This window comes from Daphnia magna, linkage group LG9 (genome assembly GCF_020631705.1).
Source record: "Daphnia magna isolate NIES linkage group LG9, ASM2063170v1.1, whole genome shotgun sequence".
In the NCBI taxonomy this organism is placed as follows: Eukaryota; Metazoa; Arthropoda; class Branchiopoda; order Diplostraca; family Daphniidae; genus Daphnia; species Daphnia magna.
The window spans coordinates 8,496,926-8,517,469 of record NC_059190.1 but is presented as its reverse complement, the minus strand read 5'-3'; the positions used below and the strand labels follow the sequence as shown (position 1 = coordinate 8,517,469).

Here is a 20,544-nt window from a genome sequence, read left to right as displayed (position 1 = left end):
GTGGTGTAAAACACTTATTTCAAACCCTTCATTTATGGTTCAAATTGGGTGTGTTTCACGCAACCGAGGAATTTCAAATGGAAAGCCTCGTTTAACGTATTTCTGAATTTGCGATGTGAAAGCTGCATTTGATACTCTTCGGATCCTCGTGTTACGGAACTATTTTGCCTCATTTTTACTTAGAGTAAAGGTAATTTTTGTAAACCAGATTCAAGAGCATTCCTAACGGGTGCAGGACACTCCTTAATGATATTTTCCCCTCTAGTTGATGGCATTTTTTCGGAGGGTGTCTGACACCAATATGAACTTTAGGTAGAACTAGATTTAAGCACCATAAAAATTCATCTAGTTGGTGTTGGGGATTTATTCGGGGAATATTGGTTTCATAATAGTGTCACACACTTACATTTTTTTGTAGTTTCTGCGCCTTTTTAAGTGTGTGTGACTCCAGTTTGAAACCGTGGGTAGCCTAGTTAACGAAACAGCATATTGGTTTACTTTTTCTGCGATAAGGACTTAGAAATATTCATCAAAGTGGTTGACATATAGCTTTTAAAATTACATCTATATGCATTTCATATTGGTTTGCCACACTCATATTTTTTATTTCAATTTGTTACCACAGTTTGTAAGGAACATATTGGTTTGACACTGCAATGAAACGCGTCTACATCTCGTTTCATAAATAAAGTTTTCCATCCAATGTTTACTGCGTTTCAAACGCTCACTTTACAATATTGTAAAACACAAGTGGGAATGCAGACGACGACATATTGTGGTAGCCATGGATACCAGCAGTAAGAATGCTTTTGCTGTCGCTTATCAATCGTCTTTTGCTATTTGACTTTCCATACCTTTAGAATTCTCCGAGCTGCAAAAGCGCAGTCGAACTTGGAAAAAAGACTTTTCGCGTGGTGATCGCATTTAGTGGTGAATAACGCCGATGGTAAAACTAAGCTTATTAATTTAATATTTCCCGACTAATGTTTAATTATTCCTCGTGCATGTCAGTTGGGAATTCCTGTTGGCGAGTTTGTGTGAATTTGTTACTTCAAGCATTAGTTAACTGTTTTAGTCTTTAATTTGTTTGTCGTTGGTATACTAAGAAGATTCCAATGTTAGGTTTTTACATTGTGACAATTTTTATTTAACATTTCATGGTTATTAGACCTTCTGGACTGCATCAGTCAATCAATTACTTGTTTTGTGCCCTAATGTCATGCTTTTTCATTCAGCAGTACAATAGAAATAAAATACGTGGCAGTAAAAAGCACTTGTCTGTTTACTGAAAATGTCTAGCTTGTTTGCACTCGTGAAAGAGACGGACCAAGATTGTAACTGTGAAAACTGGTATGTTTGAAGGGTTCAAAACCAGTGCGATGCACCAAACAAATGCAATAGGGTAACACTAGTGTGATCTACCAACAAATAGCATGAGATTAAAACTGGAGAAAATCACCAGTACATGTAAAGGGTTTGATACGGGTTTATGCACCCATTATACAAAAATTTCAGCTGTAGAAGTGCACCAGTTACATATTAGTGTATTACTCCGGTTAATATAGTAGGGATAATCAGAGAAGTACACTGGGACAAATTTGAGCTTTATACGGGTATATTTAACTAGAACAATACCGGTGCAAAATAACTATAAAATTTGCGGGTAAAGCTTTATAACTTACACCGGTGTTAAACCCGCCCTATCACGCGAACAAGAGGTGTAACACCAGTGTGTTTCACCAGTGTCACACTTCACACGGGTGAAGCACACTGGTTCAACACGGGATCCGACCCGACAAAACTCCGCTAGGGTGTTGGTAAAAAGAGGGTGTTCGTTCAATTTCGGGAGTTTTTCCCCATTTCCAACAATCTCAAATTACACGCAAATCTCAAAATTTTACGTGACTGAGCATTCACTTTCGTTCATCAGCCAAATGAATTTTTTGTGCGTGAATTCACGCGTGCAAATGTTACTTGCACTTTTATCATGGAAAACAGGGAAAGAGCCATTTCCCGAAGACGCCCGAACGTGAAATAAGACTATTTTTTAAAGTTGAAAGTTGAAATTTTTCTGGAGAGCCCCATGTTAAATGGGAGGGAAATCATCGAAAAAAGCGGGTTTGCTTATATCCTTAAGTCCTTGAAAATTACCGTTGACAAAATGTTAGCGCTTAATTCACTTGCAGCTTAAGAACTCCTTATAATTAAATTTTTTTTCAGTATTTTAACCGAAATTTTTTACAATATATAGTTCTTTTATCAAAAATTAATCATTTATAAATGTGAGTGTGATTTTACTTTGGTTATTATTTATTCTTCTTACGACTTGCATCATAGAGGGGCTACGATGGGTGTGGTCCTCACCCTTTTAGGGAGGCGGATGGTTCACCAAAGGGGCTGTGATTCCCAGATCTTAATGATCCCTCGCAATCCCCTCTGTGTTGCAAGATGTACGAAAAACTTACAGTAGAAAAAATTAAACAACGTTTAGATTGATCAAATTTAATTATTTGTTAAATGAGCTGTATTCAGTCAAAAATGATGGTTAATATTCTGCAATAAAAAGTTAAATAGGATAAGGAATTCTTAACATGCAAGCAAAGTAAGCGTTGGCATTTTGTCAACGGTCATTTTCAAGGGCGTTGGCATATAAAATCAACACTCCTGTACTGAAAGTTACCCCTCATCTTGCCTACCGGTCTGAAGGATCCTTGTCCTTAAATGTGTAAGATAAAGACAAGCGAAATAGCCTCAACTCCAAGGAGAAATAGGACTGGTCAAAGGAGAAATAGGAATGTTCTAAATGTGAGAAAATTGAAAGGGTCCGTTCCATCGATTTATGAATTTTCCTGCTGCCGGTGGCGCCTTCAGTAATACGTAGTCACCTATGTTGTATTTAGTAATTTTCGTGGTTACGTCGTAGTATTTTTTTCTGTCTTGTTTGGGATTTGAAGAGATTTCTCTTGCCAGTTTTTGAGCTTTTTCTCACTGCTGTGAATACACCATACTGATATCCTTGTAGGTCTCGTATCTTCTGTTAATCTTGATATCGTTGGGCATTATTGGTTCTCGTACAAAAAATAGAAAGAATGGTTTTTCTTGAGTTGAGGCTGGTTTTGCTGTGTTGTAGGCAAAAGTAACGAATGGAAGGTATTTGTCCCAGTTAGCAGGTTGGTCTGAGACATAACAAGCTAGCATGTCACCGAGAGTTCAATCCAACCTATCAACCCATCCATCGGTTTGTGGATGATGGACTGTAGTTCTTATTTGTTGGATTTTGAACAGTTTACACACACTAGTATCAGGATGGATAGAAAGTTAGTACCTTGAACTGTTAGAACTACTTCCGGAGATCCATATTTAGTAAATATCTTATTAACCAAAAACTTTGCAATTGTTTGGGCAGTTTGATTTCTCATAGGAACTGTAAAAAAACTACTGGCATAATCTGAAAGAACTAATATATTCCTGTATCCCTTAGCGCTTTCTTGAACTGGGCCAACTATATCCATTGCAATCCTTACCCATACTTCTTCAACTAGAGGCATAGGGTGCAATGATGCTTTACTTCCACCTACCGATTTTCTTTTATTACGCATCAAACAACTTTTAACGTATTCTATTACGGCGACATGCATATGCATGGCCATGTATACTGTCTTTCAAGTCTAGCTAACGTTTTTCCTACTCCTAAATGTCCTGCCAATATATGATCGTGATTTTCCTTTAAAATGTGTGGTATCAGTCTCACTGGCGTAACAGTTCGTCTTCTGACATCTGCTTATAATGTTTTTTCGTTTATTTTAAATTTATTTTTGACATCCTTACTTGGATTGACCTTTGCTATTTCTTATAATATTACTCGGCAATACTCGTCTTTGTGTTCGATCCATTTTTCCGTGTCCTTGAACTTATCATTTTCAATTTCGAAAATTGCTTGTTTTGCTCTAGTTTTTTTGGATTCTACTTTTTCGTTTTTTACTTCTGATTTCACTCTTGTACCTGTTGACCTTGTTTCTACCTTTGCTAACTGTACTATTAGTGTGCGGCTAAGAGTGTCAGCATTTTGGTGTGACTTTCCTGGCCGGTACCCAATAATGATATCAAATTCTTGGATTTTAAGAGCCCATGGAGCTAATCTTTCTGCTGGTTCTGTCTTACTCATTAGCCATTCTAAAGGTCTATGATCTGTAAATACGGAAAACTTACGCCCGTATAGTTACGTCCTAAACACGTCGATTGCATGGATTATTGCGTATACCTCATTCTCTGTGGTTGACCACTTGGCCTCGCTGTCGTTCAGATGTTTAGAGGTATAGGGTATGACGACTTCTACGCCGTCTGATTCACGGAGGTCCTGTCCGACGGACTCCGCTGAATCCAACGATTGAGGTGGAGGTTGTATTTGTGCCAAGACTGCTCCTATTCCATATCCTGAAGCATCCGTGTAGATGATAAATTCTCGAGAAAAGTCCGGATAACCTAGCAAAGGTCTAGTGATGAGAGAGTTCTTAATGCAATCAAAGGCGTCCCTTTGTTCCTCCCCCATTTACATTCCGCTGACTTTCTAGTGAGTGCAGTTAGTGGATGCGCTTTATCAGCCAAAGCCCGTATGAATTTTCTGTAGTAGCTAGCTAAACCTAAAAATGATTTCAATTATCTTACTTTCTTGGGAGCGGGATATCTAATAATCGCGTCTAACTTCCTTGTGTTGAAATATATATGCGCAATCCAAGGAACCCGACAAGTTGCCGAAACCGACTAAAGACAAAGGATGCTGTTTAGACTCACCCTTTGTCTCACTACTATATATACATCTGTCAAATCTTATTTCTCTCTCTTCTCTATCTGTCCAGACTGGATCACTGTAAGAATATTAATTAATCTGTATTTTCTCAAGAAGTTATTTAGTGATGTTATTCTCTATAACAAAATAATACATCTATAGTTATGCAAAATACAAATAACATGTCTAATATACTTATTTAAACTCAATAGGTTATGGGCCTAGTACTCTCACTGACTAAAAGAGTAACATTGAAATGGAATCTTCATCTCTTAAGGATATTGGACATCTAACTAAGTTCAATGGAAGTAATTTTCCCCGTTGGAAGTGTGGTTTGAGACTAATCTTGGAACAACATGGTCTTTTAGACATCATTGATGGAGTGGAACTCAAACCCGCAGAGGTAATATTGTACAGTAGGCCTAATTTATTTTACGAGCCAAAAACAACTACACATCTTAAGTTAAAACCTATCCTCTATTGCAAACTTAAATGACACTAAAATTTTTCATCGTAAAATTGATTTTCGCAGTCGCTGTATATTTCAGACATTTTTTTAAAAATTAATTTGCATACCAACAATCATCATTATACTCAATAGTAAAAACAGAAATGTTACCATATCCTTATTTCTTTTCTTTTTCGAGAAAAATCAGATATTTCGATTTTACTCATGGACTTTAAAGAGCAGAAAGAATATAGTAACTTCGAGAAAATCAGATATTTCGATTTCTCTCATGCACTCCCAAAGAGTAGAAAACAACATAATATTTAAACAGATAAATTTGACTTTACTCATGCACTCATATTCAAATCAATCAATGCATTTAAAATATTTTTTTTTTTTGAAAACCAGATAATTTAATCTTTTCTTTTATACATGTAATCATAAAAAGTTGGAATTATTATCACTCACTTAAACTGCTTAAACCTGACTATGAGTTAGTAATTATCTACGTACTTCAAGCATCACAAATGTTAAACTATTAAAACAAATAATAACCAAAAACTGTATTACAAATTTTAGGCTAGAGGAGAAAATGGTATAGTCACAAACGCCAATCTCATCAATAAATGGAAAGAGAAAGATGTCACTGCAAGGAATTATCTTTTCGCTACGACCGATGACGAACTTCGTGACACCTTGTGCACATCTCTTACTGCTGCGGAAATGTACGACAGGATCAGAAATCAACATGCTCGAAATACAGCTGACAATAGGCTCATCTTACTTCAGCAATTCACTGAGTATAAATACAAACAAGGACACAACATGACAAGCCATGTCACTGCTATTGAACTCCTGTGGTCAAGACTCAAAGAAGTAGGTGAACAAATATTAGAGACACAAGTAATGTCGAAAATTCTGTCCACTCTCTCATCTACCTATCGTCATTTCTACACAACATGGAACAACTCAGCCGAGGAAGGCAGAACTGTCAAGCTACTTCTCGCAAAGCTTCAGGAAGAAGAAGCAATCTCTCAAGCCTTTACTACGAATCAAGATGGGAATACATCTCAACAAGGCGGAGCCTATGCAGCAACTAATTTTCAAAGCTACAGCCATCCCAGTCAATTCGGAAATCTTCCTCAGGCAGTATGCTTTCCTTATCAGCAGATCGGCAGACCTCAACCTTACTTCATTCCACGCGGAACGAGAAGAGGTGGATACCCAGGTTTAAGAGGAGGTAGTCGCGGATTTGGAGGAATGTATCGAGGACGAGGAGGAGTTCCACCATATCAACAGCAACTTTGTGGTTATTGCGGTCTTGGTCCACACAAGGTCTCAAACTGTAGAGTGAGATTGAGGCATGAAGCAGAGCAACATCAAGCAAACGCGAATCTCTCACTTCTAGTTCAACCAGCAGATCAAGATCACAGTTATCTATCGTCAACTAGCTTTGACTTCGAGACCTATGGTTTTGTTGCCGACTCTGGTTCATCTGAACACATGACTGATAAAAGATCAATCCTTGTTAACTTCAAATCAATCAAGAAAGGAACTCATTCGGTCCTCGGTATCGGAAACACTTGTTTACAAGCTGAAGGAAAGGGTGATGTGGAAGTAACTAACAGTATTGGAATATCCCTCTTACTCACTGACGTGCTTTACGTTCCTGGCTTAGGAATAAATCTTTTTTCTATCAGTGCTGCCACAGCATATGGAATAGAAGCCATTTTTTCTGATGATATGGTATACTAATTTATCTTTCACATATTCACCTAAACAAAGATCGCTAATCAACTTTCTTTATTCCTTAGGTAACTTTCTTTCGCCACGGAAAGTTAGAGATGACTGGCAAACGCGTTAACGAAAAGCTATATTATCTTGATCTCACTGTAAAAATTCAAACAACGTCACATGCCGCCACCAGCCTGTCAATTTCTACTTGGCATCAGAGACTCGCACATACAAACAACAAGACCATCATGAAAATGGAACGTCAAAATGCAGTTTGCGGTCTCCACATTAATCATAGTAACTTCCCATCATCATTATGTACAGGATGCATGCTTGGTAAAATGCATCGTCTGCCGTTTCCAAATGGAAGAAGAAGAGGTATCAATGTAGGCGACCTGGTACACTCTGACATTTGTGGACCTATGCAAACGATGTCTCCAAACAAATCTCGTTACTTCGTTTTATTCAAGGACGACTTCAGTGGCTGGTCGGAGGTATATTTTCTTCAACATAAGTCCGAAGCCCTCAATAAATTCACGAAGTTCGTAGCCATTTTTAAAAATCAACATAATCGACAGATCTGCACACTACGATCCGACAACGGCGGAGAATATGTGAATCGAGAATTTGAAGAATGGCTTGAACAAATGGGAATCAACCATGAACTTAGTGCCCCATATACTCCAGAACAGAACGGCGTCTCCGAAAGGGCAAATCGTACTATAATGGAAGCAGCACGCAGTATGTATCTTGCACGAAATGTTCCTGATTACCTATGGGCTGAAGCAGTCGCCTACGCAGTCTACATACAGAACATGATCCTATCAAGAACTGGAAGTGCAACTCCTTATGAAATTCTGCATGGAGAAAAGCCGGATGTATCGCACCTGCGTATCTTTGGTTCTGTTTCCTTTGTACATATTCCTGATGCGTTACGACGAAAACTGGATCCTAAGGCTGTGCAAGGCATCTTTGTTGGTTGCTGTGTGTCCACAAAAGCTTATCGAATATGGATCCCATCAAAGAGAAAAGTTGAAATCAGTCGAAACGTCATTGTAGATGAGTCAAATGGGATCATTCCCGAGGTAAACAAACAACAAATATCTACGCCTTTTGACCCTCTTGTTTCCAGAGACATCAAAGATGCTGAAACTCAACAGACGGAGACATCAAATACAGCTGGCGAGCCGGCCGAAATTGTAGAGCAACAATGTCAAGTCGAGGAAATGGAGTCTGCAGAGGAGATGGTGGACACGGAACAACCTGCAAGTTCAGAGCAAATTAGGGGTTTGGAACAAACCGCAAGTTCAGAACAAACTACAAGTTTCGAACAAACTACGGGTTCAGAACAATCTTCAAACACAGAAGAAAGCATTTCAGCAGAATCAAGATCCGATCAGCAAGCAATAGCCCTACCTCGACGTCAATCATCTCGAGTTCCAGTCCACAACGAAAAATTTTTAGAATGGAGGAGGAACATAGCAAAGAAAAATCAGAAATCGTCATTTGGGATGGAAGCGGCAATCTCTATTTCTCCAGTTGAAAACCTTGAGCCGAAAAACTACAAAGAAGCTATGAAAAGTGATGAAGCTGAACTATGGACCAAGGCTATCGAAAAAGAATACAAGTCACTTATGGCAAATGAAACATGGATACTTGTAAAACGGCCCACCGAGAGAAATATCATTGGCTGCAAATGGGTGTTCAAGATCAAACCCGGCTATCCTGGTGTATCTGAAAGATACAAAGCCAGACTAGTGGCAAGAGGTTTTGCCCAAAGCTACGGTATTGATTATAGTGAGACTTTCGCTCCTGTTCTAAAATATGACTCTCTTCGTACCATTTTAGCCATCATTGCAGTCCGAAACTTAGAAGTCACTCTGCTGGATGTAAAAACTGCTTTTCTTTACGGAAAGCTGAAAGAGCAAGTTTTCATGGAATAACCTGAAGGTTTTGCAGTAGCTGGAAAAGAAGATCATGTATGCCTGCCTGAAAAAAGTCTTTATGGCTTAAAACAAGCACCAAGAGTTTGGAATGAGAAGTTCAACATGTTTCTTGTCGAATTCGGACTCTCAAGATGTGAATCTGATCCCTGCGTTTATTATAGACGAAGAAGAAAGGATATTCTAATTGTTGCTATCTTTGTAGACGATGGGATTGTGTGTGGATCCAGCCTGTCCAATGTAAAGCATATCATTGATTTTCTTTCAAAGGAATTCGATATGCGCTGTCTACCAGCAACCCGCTTCCTCGGCCTTGATATCCATCGTGATCAAGAACAACGAAAAATCTTGATTAATCAGCCAGAACTTATCAAGAAAATCCTTGTCAAGTTTAAAATGGATACCTGCAACCCCACGTCTACCCCTGCTGATCCATGCACTCGTCTCAATTTAGAAATGTCGCCAACATCCGAAGAGGAGAAACTCGACATGTCACATGTGCCATATCGTGAAGCAGTCGGATGTCTTCTCTACTTGTCCATTACCTGTAGACCAGACATCTCATATGCCGTTAATCAAGTCGCGAAATTTTGCCAAAATCCAGGCCGGGCACACTGGAGTGCAGTAAAAAGAATTCTTTCTTATCTTTCAGGAACGACCGAATTTGGAATTCTTCTTGGCGAAAACTCAGACCAACCTCTTGTTGGATATACAGATGCCGATTTTGGTGGTGATATAGACAGTCGCTGTTCTACATCTGGATTCACTTTCTTTGTATATGGTAGTCTTGTATCCTGGAGCAGCCGCAGACAAAAATGTGTGTCCCAGTCTACAACAGAAGCCGAGTATGTCGCAGCATCAGAATCTTCCAAGGAGGCTGTTTGGATCAAGTGCTTGCTGTCTGAAATTGGAGAAACTGAAGACCAACCTGTCCCTATTCTATGTGATAATCAAAGTGCGATCCGCTCTATTCATAATCCTGAATTCCACCAGAGAACTAAACATATAGACATTAGATATCACTTTGTCCGCTCCCTTCAAGAAGATGGTGTTATCAATGTTTTGTTTGTACCCTCTAAAGAACAGAAAGCTGATATCCTGACCAAATCCCTTCCAAAACCCGATTTTGAGAAAATGCGTGAAAGTCTTGGTATGTGTGAAAATAATAATTGAATTCCAGGTTCCTTGGTTTGAGAGGAGATGTTGAAATATATATGCGCAATCCAAGGAATCCGACAAGTTGCCGAAACCGAATCAAGACAAAGGATGCTGTTTAGACTCACCCTTTGTCTCACTACTATATATACATCTGTCAAATCTTATTTCTCTCTCTTCTCTATCTGTCCAGACTGGATCACTGTAAGAATATTAATTAATCTGTATTTTCTCAAGAAGTTATTTAGTGATGTTATTCTCTATAACCAAATAATACATCTATAGTTATGCAAAATACAAATGACATGTCTAATATACTTATTTAAACTCAATACCTTGTACTTGGTGTTATTCCTTTCCCGGATACTATGTACCCTAAATAATCTAATTCTTCTTAAAAAAATTCGCACTTCTTCCTTTTCAACTTTAAACCCGTTTGTTTAATAAGTTCAAAAACTGCTTCTAAGTGTGTCACATGATCAGTAATTGAATTACTGAACACTATGATGTAATTTAGGTAAACCAAATTGAATTTTTACAATACCGTTTTCAAAATTTTATTCATTTCTCTTTGAAAAGTGCTTGGTGCATTTGTTAAGCCAAACGGAATCCGATTAAATTCGTGTTGGCCAAATTCACAAATGAAAGCTGTTTTGTGTTTGTCCCTTTCCTCGATTTCTATCTGCCAGTAGCCGCCTAGTAAGTCCAATGTTGAAAAATAAACAGAGATGCACAACGCGTCGATTGTATAATCTATCCTCAGAGAAGAGCGATGTCGACATTCCCCCCCCCCCCTCTCTAGCAGACGAATTCGATGCGCTGCTCCTTTCGGCCAGCTCCGGAATCATGGCTGTACTTGGCGGTAAGGACGGTATGGTTTAAAACGTGAAAGGGGAGCGCTACTGGGAAATCCTTACCGCCAAGTACAGCCATGATTCCGGAGCTGGGCCGAAAGGAGCAGCGCAGTCGATTTACGTCGTGAAAAAGGGGGGGGGGAGAAATTTTTTGTTTTTGGGTTTTTGGGGGGTGAGCCATCTCCTTATCTCTGTCTATCCTAGGTAGAGGGTATTTATCTTTAACAGTAATTTTATTCAAAGCTCTGTAATCGATGCACATACGCATCCCTCCATCTTTTTTAGGTACCATTACTATGGTTGCAGCAAAAGGACTGTGACTTTTCTTATTATTTTGTTGCTTAGCATTACCTCTATTTTGGTCTTAACAACAAGTTTTAGGGCTTCGTATGTTTGTCTTCGATTAATGGGAGCGTGATGGCTAATGTTGATGTGATGTTTTACTTGTGTTGCTAGACCGGAGTGGGATTCTTGGTCTGCAAAAAGACATTCAGGTTTCTTTAGTAAAATTTCAATTTTTGCTCGTATGTCGTTTGATACATTGAGTACTTGTTCTAGTTTTCCAGCAATCTTAGTTATCTGCTCAGTTTTGTTGTTAAAGTCTAATTGAGTGAAGGATTCTAAGTTTTGATAATCTTGTTGTATAAGATCTTGGTGGTCTTCTCTATCAATTGGGATTAGTGGTATATGGATGCCTGCTTTGCTAAATGGTATGCTATAAATGGGCATGGTATTACTTCCAAAATTATGTTCTCATCCAAAGTGATCATAACATATTTGTCAATTTCTAGGGTTAATCTTCACATTATTTTTAGATAAGAAATCTAATCCTAAGATACAATGTTCATTTAAGTTGCTCGTAACGTAAAAGTGATGTTTAATAATATGATTATCGTTAATAGCAACTGCAAATTCCAATTTTCCTATCGATTTAAGTTCTTGTCCCGATACCGTCCTTAAAATTGGAGTATTCCTATTTTTCACTTGCTCTAAGTTTTCATTACTTTCTAGAGTATCTAATATTTTATTGGATACTAAACTAGCGGCGGCGCCAGTATCCACTAAAGCTATAATTTCCTTATGAAAAATTTTAGTGGGAATTCGTATCAGTTTAGGGATTTCTACTTGTACATCTGATCCTAAATTGTATGTTAGTGGGGAGTAACGTATTGGTTTTATGGTGGTTATCGGGGACCTGGATTGTTGGTACGGGGCATATCTGTCCAATATTCTTTTGCAATATTTCCTCTTCGGTTACTCTTGTATTAGGTTATTTCTCAATTTTCAGTGGTTCGAGGATTGTTGCCAGAGTTATGTTGTTGCTGTAGATGTTGGTTGCTGTTATAACGCATTTGATGTCTGTAGTTGTTAAAGTTTCTTCCGTTGTAGTCTCCTTGGCGGTAGTGGTATCCGTTCCTATTTGGAGGACGTTGGTGGGATGAAAATCTGGATTGCCTATATCCTGAAGGATTATAATTTCTTCGTACTGACAAATTGTAGTCTCTGCGATAGGGACTGTTGTCTCTGTTTTGACTGAGACTTCTTCCCGGACTGGATTCTAGGCTGTTGTGATTGTCAGCAAATCGCACTCTCGATTCACGTGATCTTGAGTAGCATTCACTTGAACATGGTCTTAATATAGGTGTTCGTATTAGTCAGTCGCAGCTATGGTTATGTCGTTTTCCTGTGAGAATCCACGTTTCGTATTAATACATTTAAATTCTGACAGAGCTTCTTTTAATTTTTGCTCAAGTAGTTTTTTTTATCGTCTTGTTGTTTTTATGATGCGTTATCCCTGCTATGACAGCTGACATCTCTTTGTCTTCTGTAGCTTCTTTTGTGTGTAGAATTTTTAAAGAAATGTAATGTTGTTTACATAATGCGTCAATGTCTTCGGGATTTTCTGGTTTTCGTGGATAAAGCCCCTTGGGCGCCTTCGGAATTTAAGGTAAGTTTTAGTTGTTAAAGTTGCTGTTTCCAATTTTGTTTACTATAAGAAATAGTGACATCTAGTTTTTTAATTTTGAATAAGAAAAAAGTACAAAGGTGCCCCCTGTTTCCTAAATATTGAAGCACCCCAAACAGTCCAACATGGCCGCTTGTTTACTTTGTTATATACGAAAAAAACAAGCTAGTTGTCACATAGTTTAACAATTAAGACAATAAAAGGACGTGCATTACCATTTCTTACCTTTGTCATACTTCAAATCTACGAATTTCACCTTAAAATATCGTTAATGCTGTTTTCCCCCTTTCCTGCATTCCTATTGGTGGAAAAAATTCCAGTAAAGTGTTTCGGGGCCCCATCTGGAGGGGGAGCCTATTCTAAGTTGTGCTGCGTTAAAGGCCTCTAAACCTTCGGTAATTTAGTAATTTAAATCCCGAAGGGATAAATTTCTGCTTTGTATTTTGGTAGGAGGCCTTGCAGTAATAGGGGAGACCGGGGCTGATTAGTACTTTTTTTTAAATCGTCATATCTCGGCTTTTAATAATGATATCTGAAATATTTCTAGTGTCAACGATAGACAACTATGTTTTCTATCTCATGATTTTTTTTTTATTATTATTTGTTTAAAATTATTGGAGATAAGAAAATTATAGTGTAAACCCCCATTCTTGGAAAACCCGAAAATAGTGGGGTTGAATGGACCCTCGTTGGTTTTGAATAAAATAATCATTCTTTTAATGTACAATTTATAAAAATCATGTTTTGTATTTTAGTACTAAATTCTAAATATTACAATATTGTCGCGGGTGCAAAGGGAGATTGGTTATCTCTTCACAGAGATGAGTCATCCGCTCCTTGGACAACGCTGCGATCGTGGTGAAGAAATTATCGGGAGAAGTCCGCTCTAGGAAAGATACGCAGATATGCAGTCCGGAAGGGGAGTAATTCGCAAAAATAAAAATAAAACGCTGCCCCGATTCTGCGTTAGATGAGTCTCCATCGGGTGAGCTCCCGGAGCTGGGCTCCGTAGGAGGAGTTCCCTGGTTTCCCAAGAGGTCTTCAGACGCTTCTCCAACTTTTGGTAATGGTTATCCCTTTTGTTTGAGTTAAACCATTGTTTAGAATTTAAGTCATCACTTGTTGTATTCGTTTGTTCTTGTTCTAATACAACTCGTGTGACAATATGTGTAAAAAGTTACATAAATCTGCTTTCTTGTTAAATTATCGTGATGGGTTTGATTGGTTGATGGAAGATGGTTCTATTAATCATCGATTTCTTTAAAAAATAGATTGATTTCTAAGAATCTCCCATTTAAAAAAACCCAGGAGCAATCTGCATTCTGAACATGGCCTTCGTGAAAAACGGCATTCCAATTGTTTAAAAACATAATTCACCCAACGTTTATCAATTAATACATTTTATTTTCAACCAAAAGTCTATTCAGCTCCTCCCATAACTCCTCCCCTTCAGTTCAGCGAACACTGCCAAACAACCCCGTAGGTGTAACTTACCCAAATTTTTTTGCAAATAAACTTAAAGTTTCTAGAGAAACAGGACACATTAAGATTAGTGTAGAAAAATGAAGAATTTAATTTTCTATAAGTGTTACTATTTTTTGTTTTTTTATCTTACTTACACTAAAAAATTATCTTTAAAATAAAAATTAAAAATTTTACAATTTCATATACCTGTTTTTAAATTTTGTTCTTACTAAACAATAAAGGCGTTTTCACTAACGAAAATTCATCCCCCCCAAGTTTTTTGGCATTTGCAATAAGCAAGTGCAAAAAAAAATATTTTTACAACTGGTTTTTGAATAACATAAAAAAACCATGCAACCCCAAAGGCCCAAAGTCCAAGCAGCCTCGAACTCCCCTATTTAGCTTTTTCTGTGATCTTGCATTTTCTTTACTTTGTTTAGTAGTTGGCCCTCGACGATAGTTTGGTTATGGTTAACTTTGTATTCTTTACCTGCGATGGTATCGTATAGATTGTTTAACCTTGATATGAAAGCTCTGCAATTTTCTTCCGGCTTCTGATTTAGTTTTGAAAAGTTTTTCTCCAATGCTGCTAAGTCGAATGTGTCTTGAAATCTTGCAAAGAGTGCTTCTCTCCAATCCTGTCAATTCAAGTCATCGCCTTCTTCCTCCACGTAGTTTTCATGCCATTCGAAGGCTTCGCCTTTCAATCAGTCATAGAAGAAATGTATTTTTTGGTTGTCACTCCACTCGTTGTTTCGCGCCACGTACTCGGCTCCTCGTAGCCACTCTGTTACTAGTTTGTCAGTGCTGTTTCCTTTAAAAGTTGGGATCGTCTTTTTGTCTTCCCTGGAGAATAGTTCTCCTAGTGCCATCACAATTGGTTTAGTGAGGTATTTGTTTACTTTTATGGCGTTTTCATTATCTTCATCAGTTTCTGGATTATCATCGTCCTTGGGTTTTCTTGGAAATATTTGCGGACATCTTCTGTGTTGTGTTTTTTGTAGTGTCCTCTTCATTGTGTGTTACGCCCATGTTGACCTTCTTCCGTATTTGCTGGTTTTCTTGCTGTGGATAGATGATAGTCTGGTTTAGGAGCTCTATCTGGTTCTTTAGGTCGTCTACTGTTTGCTCGAAGTCGTTAGTTTGTTCTACTTCCAGCTCGTAGTGGAGTGACTTGTCTCCACTGTCTGTCGGCAAGGTCAGCTGGTTTTTATCACTAAGTAGTTTGGATTTTTCTCCTGATTCGTCCCCAGCTAGCCTTGAATCCTTACAATCTTCGTTCTCGATGAATTGAACTTGAAGCTTTTGGTATTTTTTTACTCGCTTCTCTAGAAAATGTATTTGGTCTTCTTGTGTTCGTACTCGTTCTTGAAGTTCTTGAATTTCCTTTTCAAGGTTTTTGTTCGTTGAGGAAAAGTCTAACAGGTTTTGTCTTAAATTGGATTTTTCTGTCAAGTTTTTGTCGAGTTTATTTTCCAAATTCTTTATCTTTTCCTGGAGCTGTTGTGCTGTTTCTAAGGCTCGTTTTGTCTGTGTTTTTGCAACATTGAGTTTCTGGATCAGCTGTGTCTTGTCACCTTCAAGTTTGTTGATTATTTCTTGGCCTTCTGTCTCGACAGCTGCGTTGTTTTCTTCTTTTCTTTCGAGAAGGTTTTGTAGCTGGGTCTCTGTTTCTAAGGTGGAAGCAATGCTTTGCAGAGATAAGGAGAGGGAACACTGTCGTGTTAAAGCTGCCATGACACTTTTTGTCGCACCATCTAGCGGCTAATGCCTTCCCTCCATCATTAGCAGACAAGTTTCTGTCATCTCGTTTGCCCAACTTAAAACTGGAATGTAAACACGGTGTAAAAAATTTAAGTTTGATATTGAAATAAGAGTTTTGAACACAATTTGGTTTACAGATTGTTGTTTAATATCAGCTTAGTTAACTGGTTACGTTTAGAAAATTCTTGCGATACATTTTGGTTGGATACTTTGATATAGGATAAACATCATACTTTAAGAAACCTCAAAGCGACAGATTTGACCAGGTTTTTGACTTGGCCCTTTTCAGAATGTGCTGGAAAATGAAGACTAGGAAACATGGTATTAACATCAATAATTGTTAGTACTTTATGGTTTGACATGGCAATTATATCACACAGAGTAGATTTTAATCCTTTGTTGATGTAAAATATGTGCGGAATCTGTTGACATTAAATAAATATGGCAAACCCTTCTCTCCTTTCATTCTTGTGAAATTAATGCGCTTGGGTATAGGGATGCTGTTTAGCACTCCCTACTCTCTCTTCTCTCTCAGACAGCTTTAGACAGCTACTGACTCTATCGCGTTCTTTTTGATTTCTCAACTAGTGGTTTGTTTCTACATCTAGTAAGTATAAAAGTAAACTATAGGGGAGACCGGGGTTATGTTGGACGTTTCCAAGGTTGGACAAATCAATTTGTCGTTAAACTAGTAGGAGTTAATGATTCAAAAAAATATTAGTATGTGTAGAATTGAAATCCATATTTAGGGATATAATTTAGGAATTCTACGTTATTTAGTTTTGAAGCTATGAGAAAAAAATATATATATGGATTTCTTTTGTAAATTTTTTTTTACACACTTTTTGGGTTGTACGTTAAACAAATGGTTAAAAGATCATAAGCAATACGCGATGAAATGAAAAGTGCATTTTTCTATCCACAGCCACAAATTTTTTATCATTTCCGTTTAAAATAAAAACATTATTTATCGTTTTTCTTGAAAACCATGGTCTTTGTGTAAAATTGGACATGCGAAGTGGGGGAAAATCGGACACTATCGGGGAGGAGCGTTGCTGTCAAGCGATTTTCTTTTTCTGCTTTCTTCAAAAAATTTTCCACAGTTTAGTTCCACGGTCACTGTTGTAGTCTGCTCTTCCTTTTGACATTTCTTATTCTATTGTTTTATATTTTATTTGTTATTCTATTTCTCATTCCATTTTTTAAATTGTATTATTATTTTATATAAATAAAAAAATGTTCATTTGAATGATTCTGTATTGACAATTCTTTATTGACATAAGGAAATGAATCAGAGTCGGGCAACGCACGAGCGCGCTCGAGCATGCTTTTTTTTTTTTTTACACAAAGTTAAGAAAGGATAGTAAAACAGCTTACAGCTTCTTCTTCTACCCCCTGGACTATACCTTTGTCTGTAAGCTGTTTTACTATCCTTTCTAAACTTTGTGTAAAAAAAAAAAAAAAACGAGAACGCTCGAGCGCGCTCGCGTGATGCCCGACTCTGAAATGAATGGATATATTACTCGTTGTGTTTCAAAATTCTTCACACGTTGTGTTTCAGGGTAGGCTTGATAACACGACCGAATCTTGAACGAGTCGATGAAGGTCCTTCCTCGGTATCGGAATGGTCTTGGATGTTTTCTTTGTCTGCCTTATCCTCGTTGATCTTGTTTTCACGTTGGATCCTGCGTTTAACTGTAGGGCGTGTAGCAGGAATGTTACTTTGGTGTTGGTTGTTTTCCTTCAATGGAAGTAAACGTCGTTTAACTGCATCTTTCTTGTTCTCCTTCTCTTTTTTCCTCATGTAATCTTCTTCAATCTTGTTGGTTTCGGGTGAATCTGTCAAGATCCGTGTACTTCCTAATCTACTAGACGGCCTGCGTGAACCCGTGGATGGTATCACCTTTGGAAAAGGTCGAATGCTCTCCAGTGTCACATCATCACCTTAAAAAAACAAAATGTTTAATGATGAAATGGAATTGAAATTGGTGAAGTTTATGATTAGCCTACTGTATTCTTTATCATACCGATTGTGGAATTTACGTTGTTGCTCTCAATTGATGAACCAGCGAAAGCCTAATCTGCGACGTCTTCAGTGGTGTTTGTATGCTGAGTTGGATCTAAGAAACAAAAAAAATATTTACGGATGCTAAGAAACACTAAGCGTCAAATACAACATGCATGATTTAACTACCTGGTCTATCCGTTACTCGACTAGGAGTGAATTGAGACGATGGAATAGCATTTCTATTAAACGGCCAAATTCCTGATTTCTTAAATCCTGCAATGATGTTTTCGGCGACAATTTTGGTGATAAACGGAACTTGTGTAAGACCAGCAATATCTTTTATTCCAATGCGTTTACCAGGATTAGATTGTAACCACTCATTGTGGCTGTGTCTCAATGCCCGCTTGAATGGGAAATAAACTGCAACGTCAAGAGGTTGGAGTTTGTGCGAACAATGCGGGGGAAAATGTTAGCAAAATTATCGAGTTTTCTTTTGCAAATTTCACACATGGAAATTCAAGGTGACTGGAATGATTATCCATTAGCAGTAATACTGGATTCTTCTTTGTTGGCCTTCACGTGGTATTGAAAATGAATTAAGCTTTCGAGAAAATTTCCCCAGTCATCCAACCAGATTCGTGATATAATCCTAACGATCCAACGGGAGAGCCAAGTAGCAGATTGGGATTTGGTTTCTTGCGAGGAAAAACGAATATTGGTGGAATCCTAGAACCACTAGCACTAACAAAGGCTAGCATAGTTACATTTTCCCCCTCTCCGCAGAAACTGTTTGCTGGACCTAATAAAGAATTAACGTTAAAGTAACTTTTCTACAATCAATTATCTTCTTATTCATTACCTGTTTCATTCCTTTTGGTGCTATGACTTCTATCGGTGGAAGAACTGTCGGGTTTCCGGTTTCATCTCCATTCCAAACCCTGTGTGCTGGAAATTTGTGCTTGACGTATACTTCGTCTAATTTATCGTAAAATAGTTGCACAACAGGCTCATTAAATCCAGCAGCACGGGCTTGACTGGTGGCTTCTGGTTTCCTTATTGACAACGACTGATTACGTTTTAAAAACCTCCCAGCCACTCTGATGACGCCTCTTCTTTTTCTTTCCAACTTTCAGGAATATTAAGATTATTTGCAATTGCAAATGACAACGCTAGCTTCTTCGTCTCTTTTGTAGAGAGGCCATGATTGAAAAGGCAGCATTCTTTTAAATACGAAACAAGCTGGCCTTCTTGTTTGGAAGTGAATATTTTAAGGTGATGATCTTGTCTCTTGATAGATGTGGCTGCCATGACACTCGCATAAGTATGCTGTGATTTGTAAAAAGCCACAGTAGATTTCTTGACATTGTAAAATTCAGAAGCTTTTCTAATTGTACAACGTCCACTAAGAACATCAGTGACAGCACATCGGAGTGATTCTTCAGATGGTTTTGGATTAATAGATTTTCTCAAATAATTTCTTGGCATTCTGCTAAAAACAGAGAAAGAACTTTAGTAAGTTATCGTTAAATAAAAATTGTTAATCAGACATAGCCAGTTTTGGTTTGTATAGCAATATGATTAACACAACTTATCGCGTAAGATTGGTAGGCTACATTCTAGACATCAACATATGTTATACAAATCAAAACCTGGGGAAAAATAAAAACATACTTATGATCGTTATTCTAAACGTTGCTGACCATAAATAATGGAGTTATCGGAATAGGTGTTAGTCTCACACACGAAAAACTCAGCTGTGGCAGAATTGAAATACTTTCCAGAACAATCGTCAAATAACCAATATGTTAATTCTCCTAATTTAGAGAAAGATATAATTTAGAAACTATCAATAACTTTTTTGGAATTAATATTATTACCTGTGACAAAATCAATTGTGTAAAAAGGAATTTCACCAAGGAACAAATTTTGATCAATGACATGTGAAGCCATTTGCCCGTTTGACTAAACTGCAAAAACTTTAGGAAGGAAGGAACAATCTATTATATATCGATACACAATACACCAATAATTCCCTCATCTAAGTATGGCTCCTCCCAAATTTGTCCAACTTTCCCCCTTCATTTAAATCGATAAAATGTCATAGCTATTAAATTGAAATTAAAAATTATTTGTACAAAGTCGAATTGTGTATTGGATGAAGTAATTCATTTACTTGTCAAATTTATTAGAAATTAATCGTATCGATATCTATTTAGCTTTGTCCAGCTTTCAACCCTGCTTGTATAGTTTTACCCCCGCTTTTCTACTTTTTTTTTTATTGGTGTGTTTTTTTTTTTTAAATTCAGCTGTTCATAAAGTTACAGTCGTAGAGCTTTGAAAAAAATTGAAAATGACTACAGTATAATGAACTTCTTTATATTTTTAATTTCATGTTCATAACTTTTACCGTTAATGGGAAAAA

At 37.5% G+C, this 20,544-nt stretch overlaps 1 long non-coding RNA gene across 1 annotated transcript; it reads right to left on the bottom strand.

Moving 5' to 3' along the window:
• Positions 1 to 17,615: 17,615 nt before the first annotated feature.
• On the bottom strand, positions 17,616 to 18,673 carry LOC123475832. The gene is made up of 3 exons (XR_006651297.1): positions 18,309 to 18,673; positions 18,142 to 18,234; positions 17,616 to 18,058 (listed from the first exon to the last, which is right to left on the bottom strand). It is a non-coding gene; the product is annotated as an uncharacterized LOC123475832 (long non-coding RNA).
• Between the last annotated feature and the right edge of the window lie 1,871 nt (positions 18,674 to 20,544).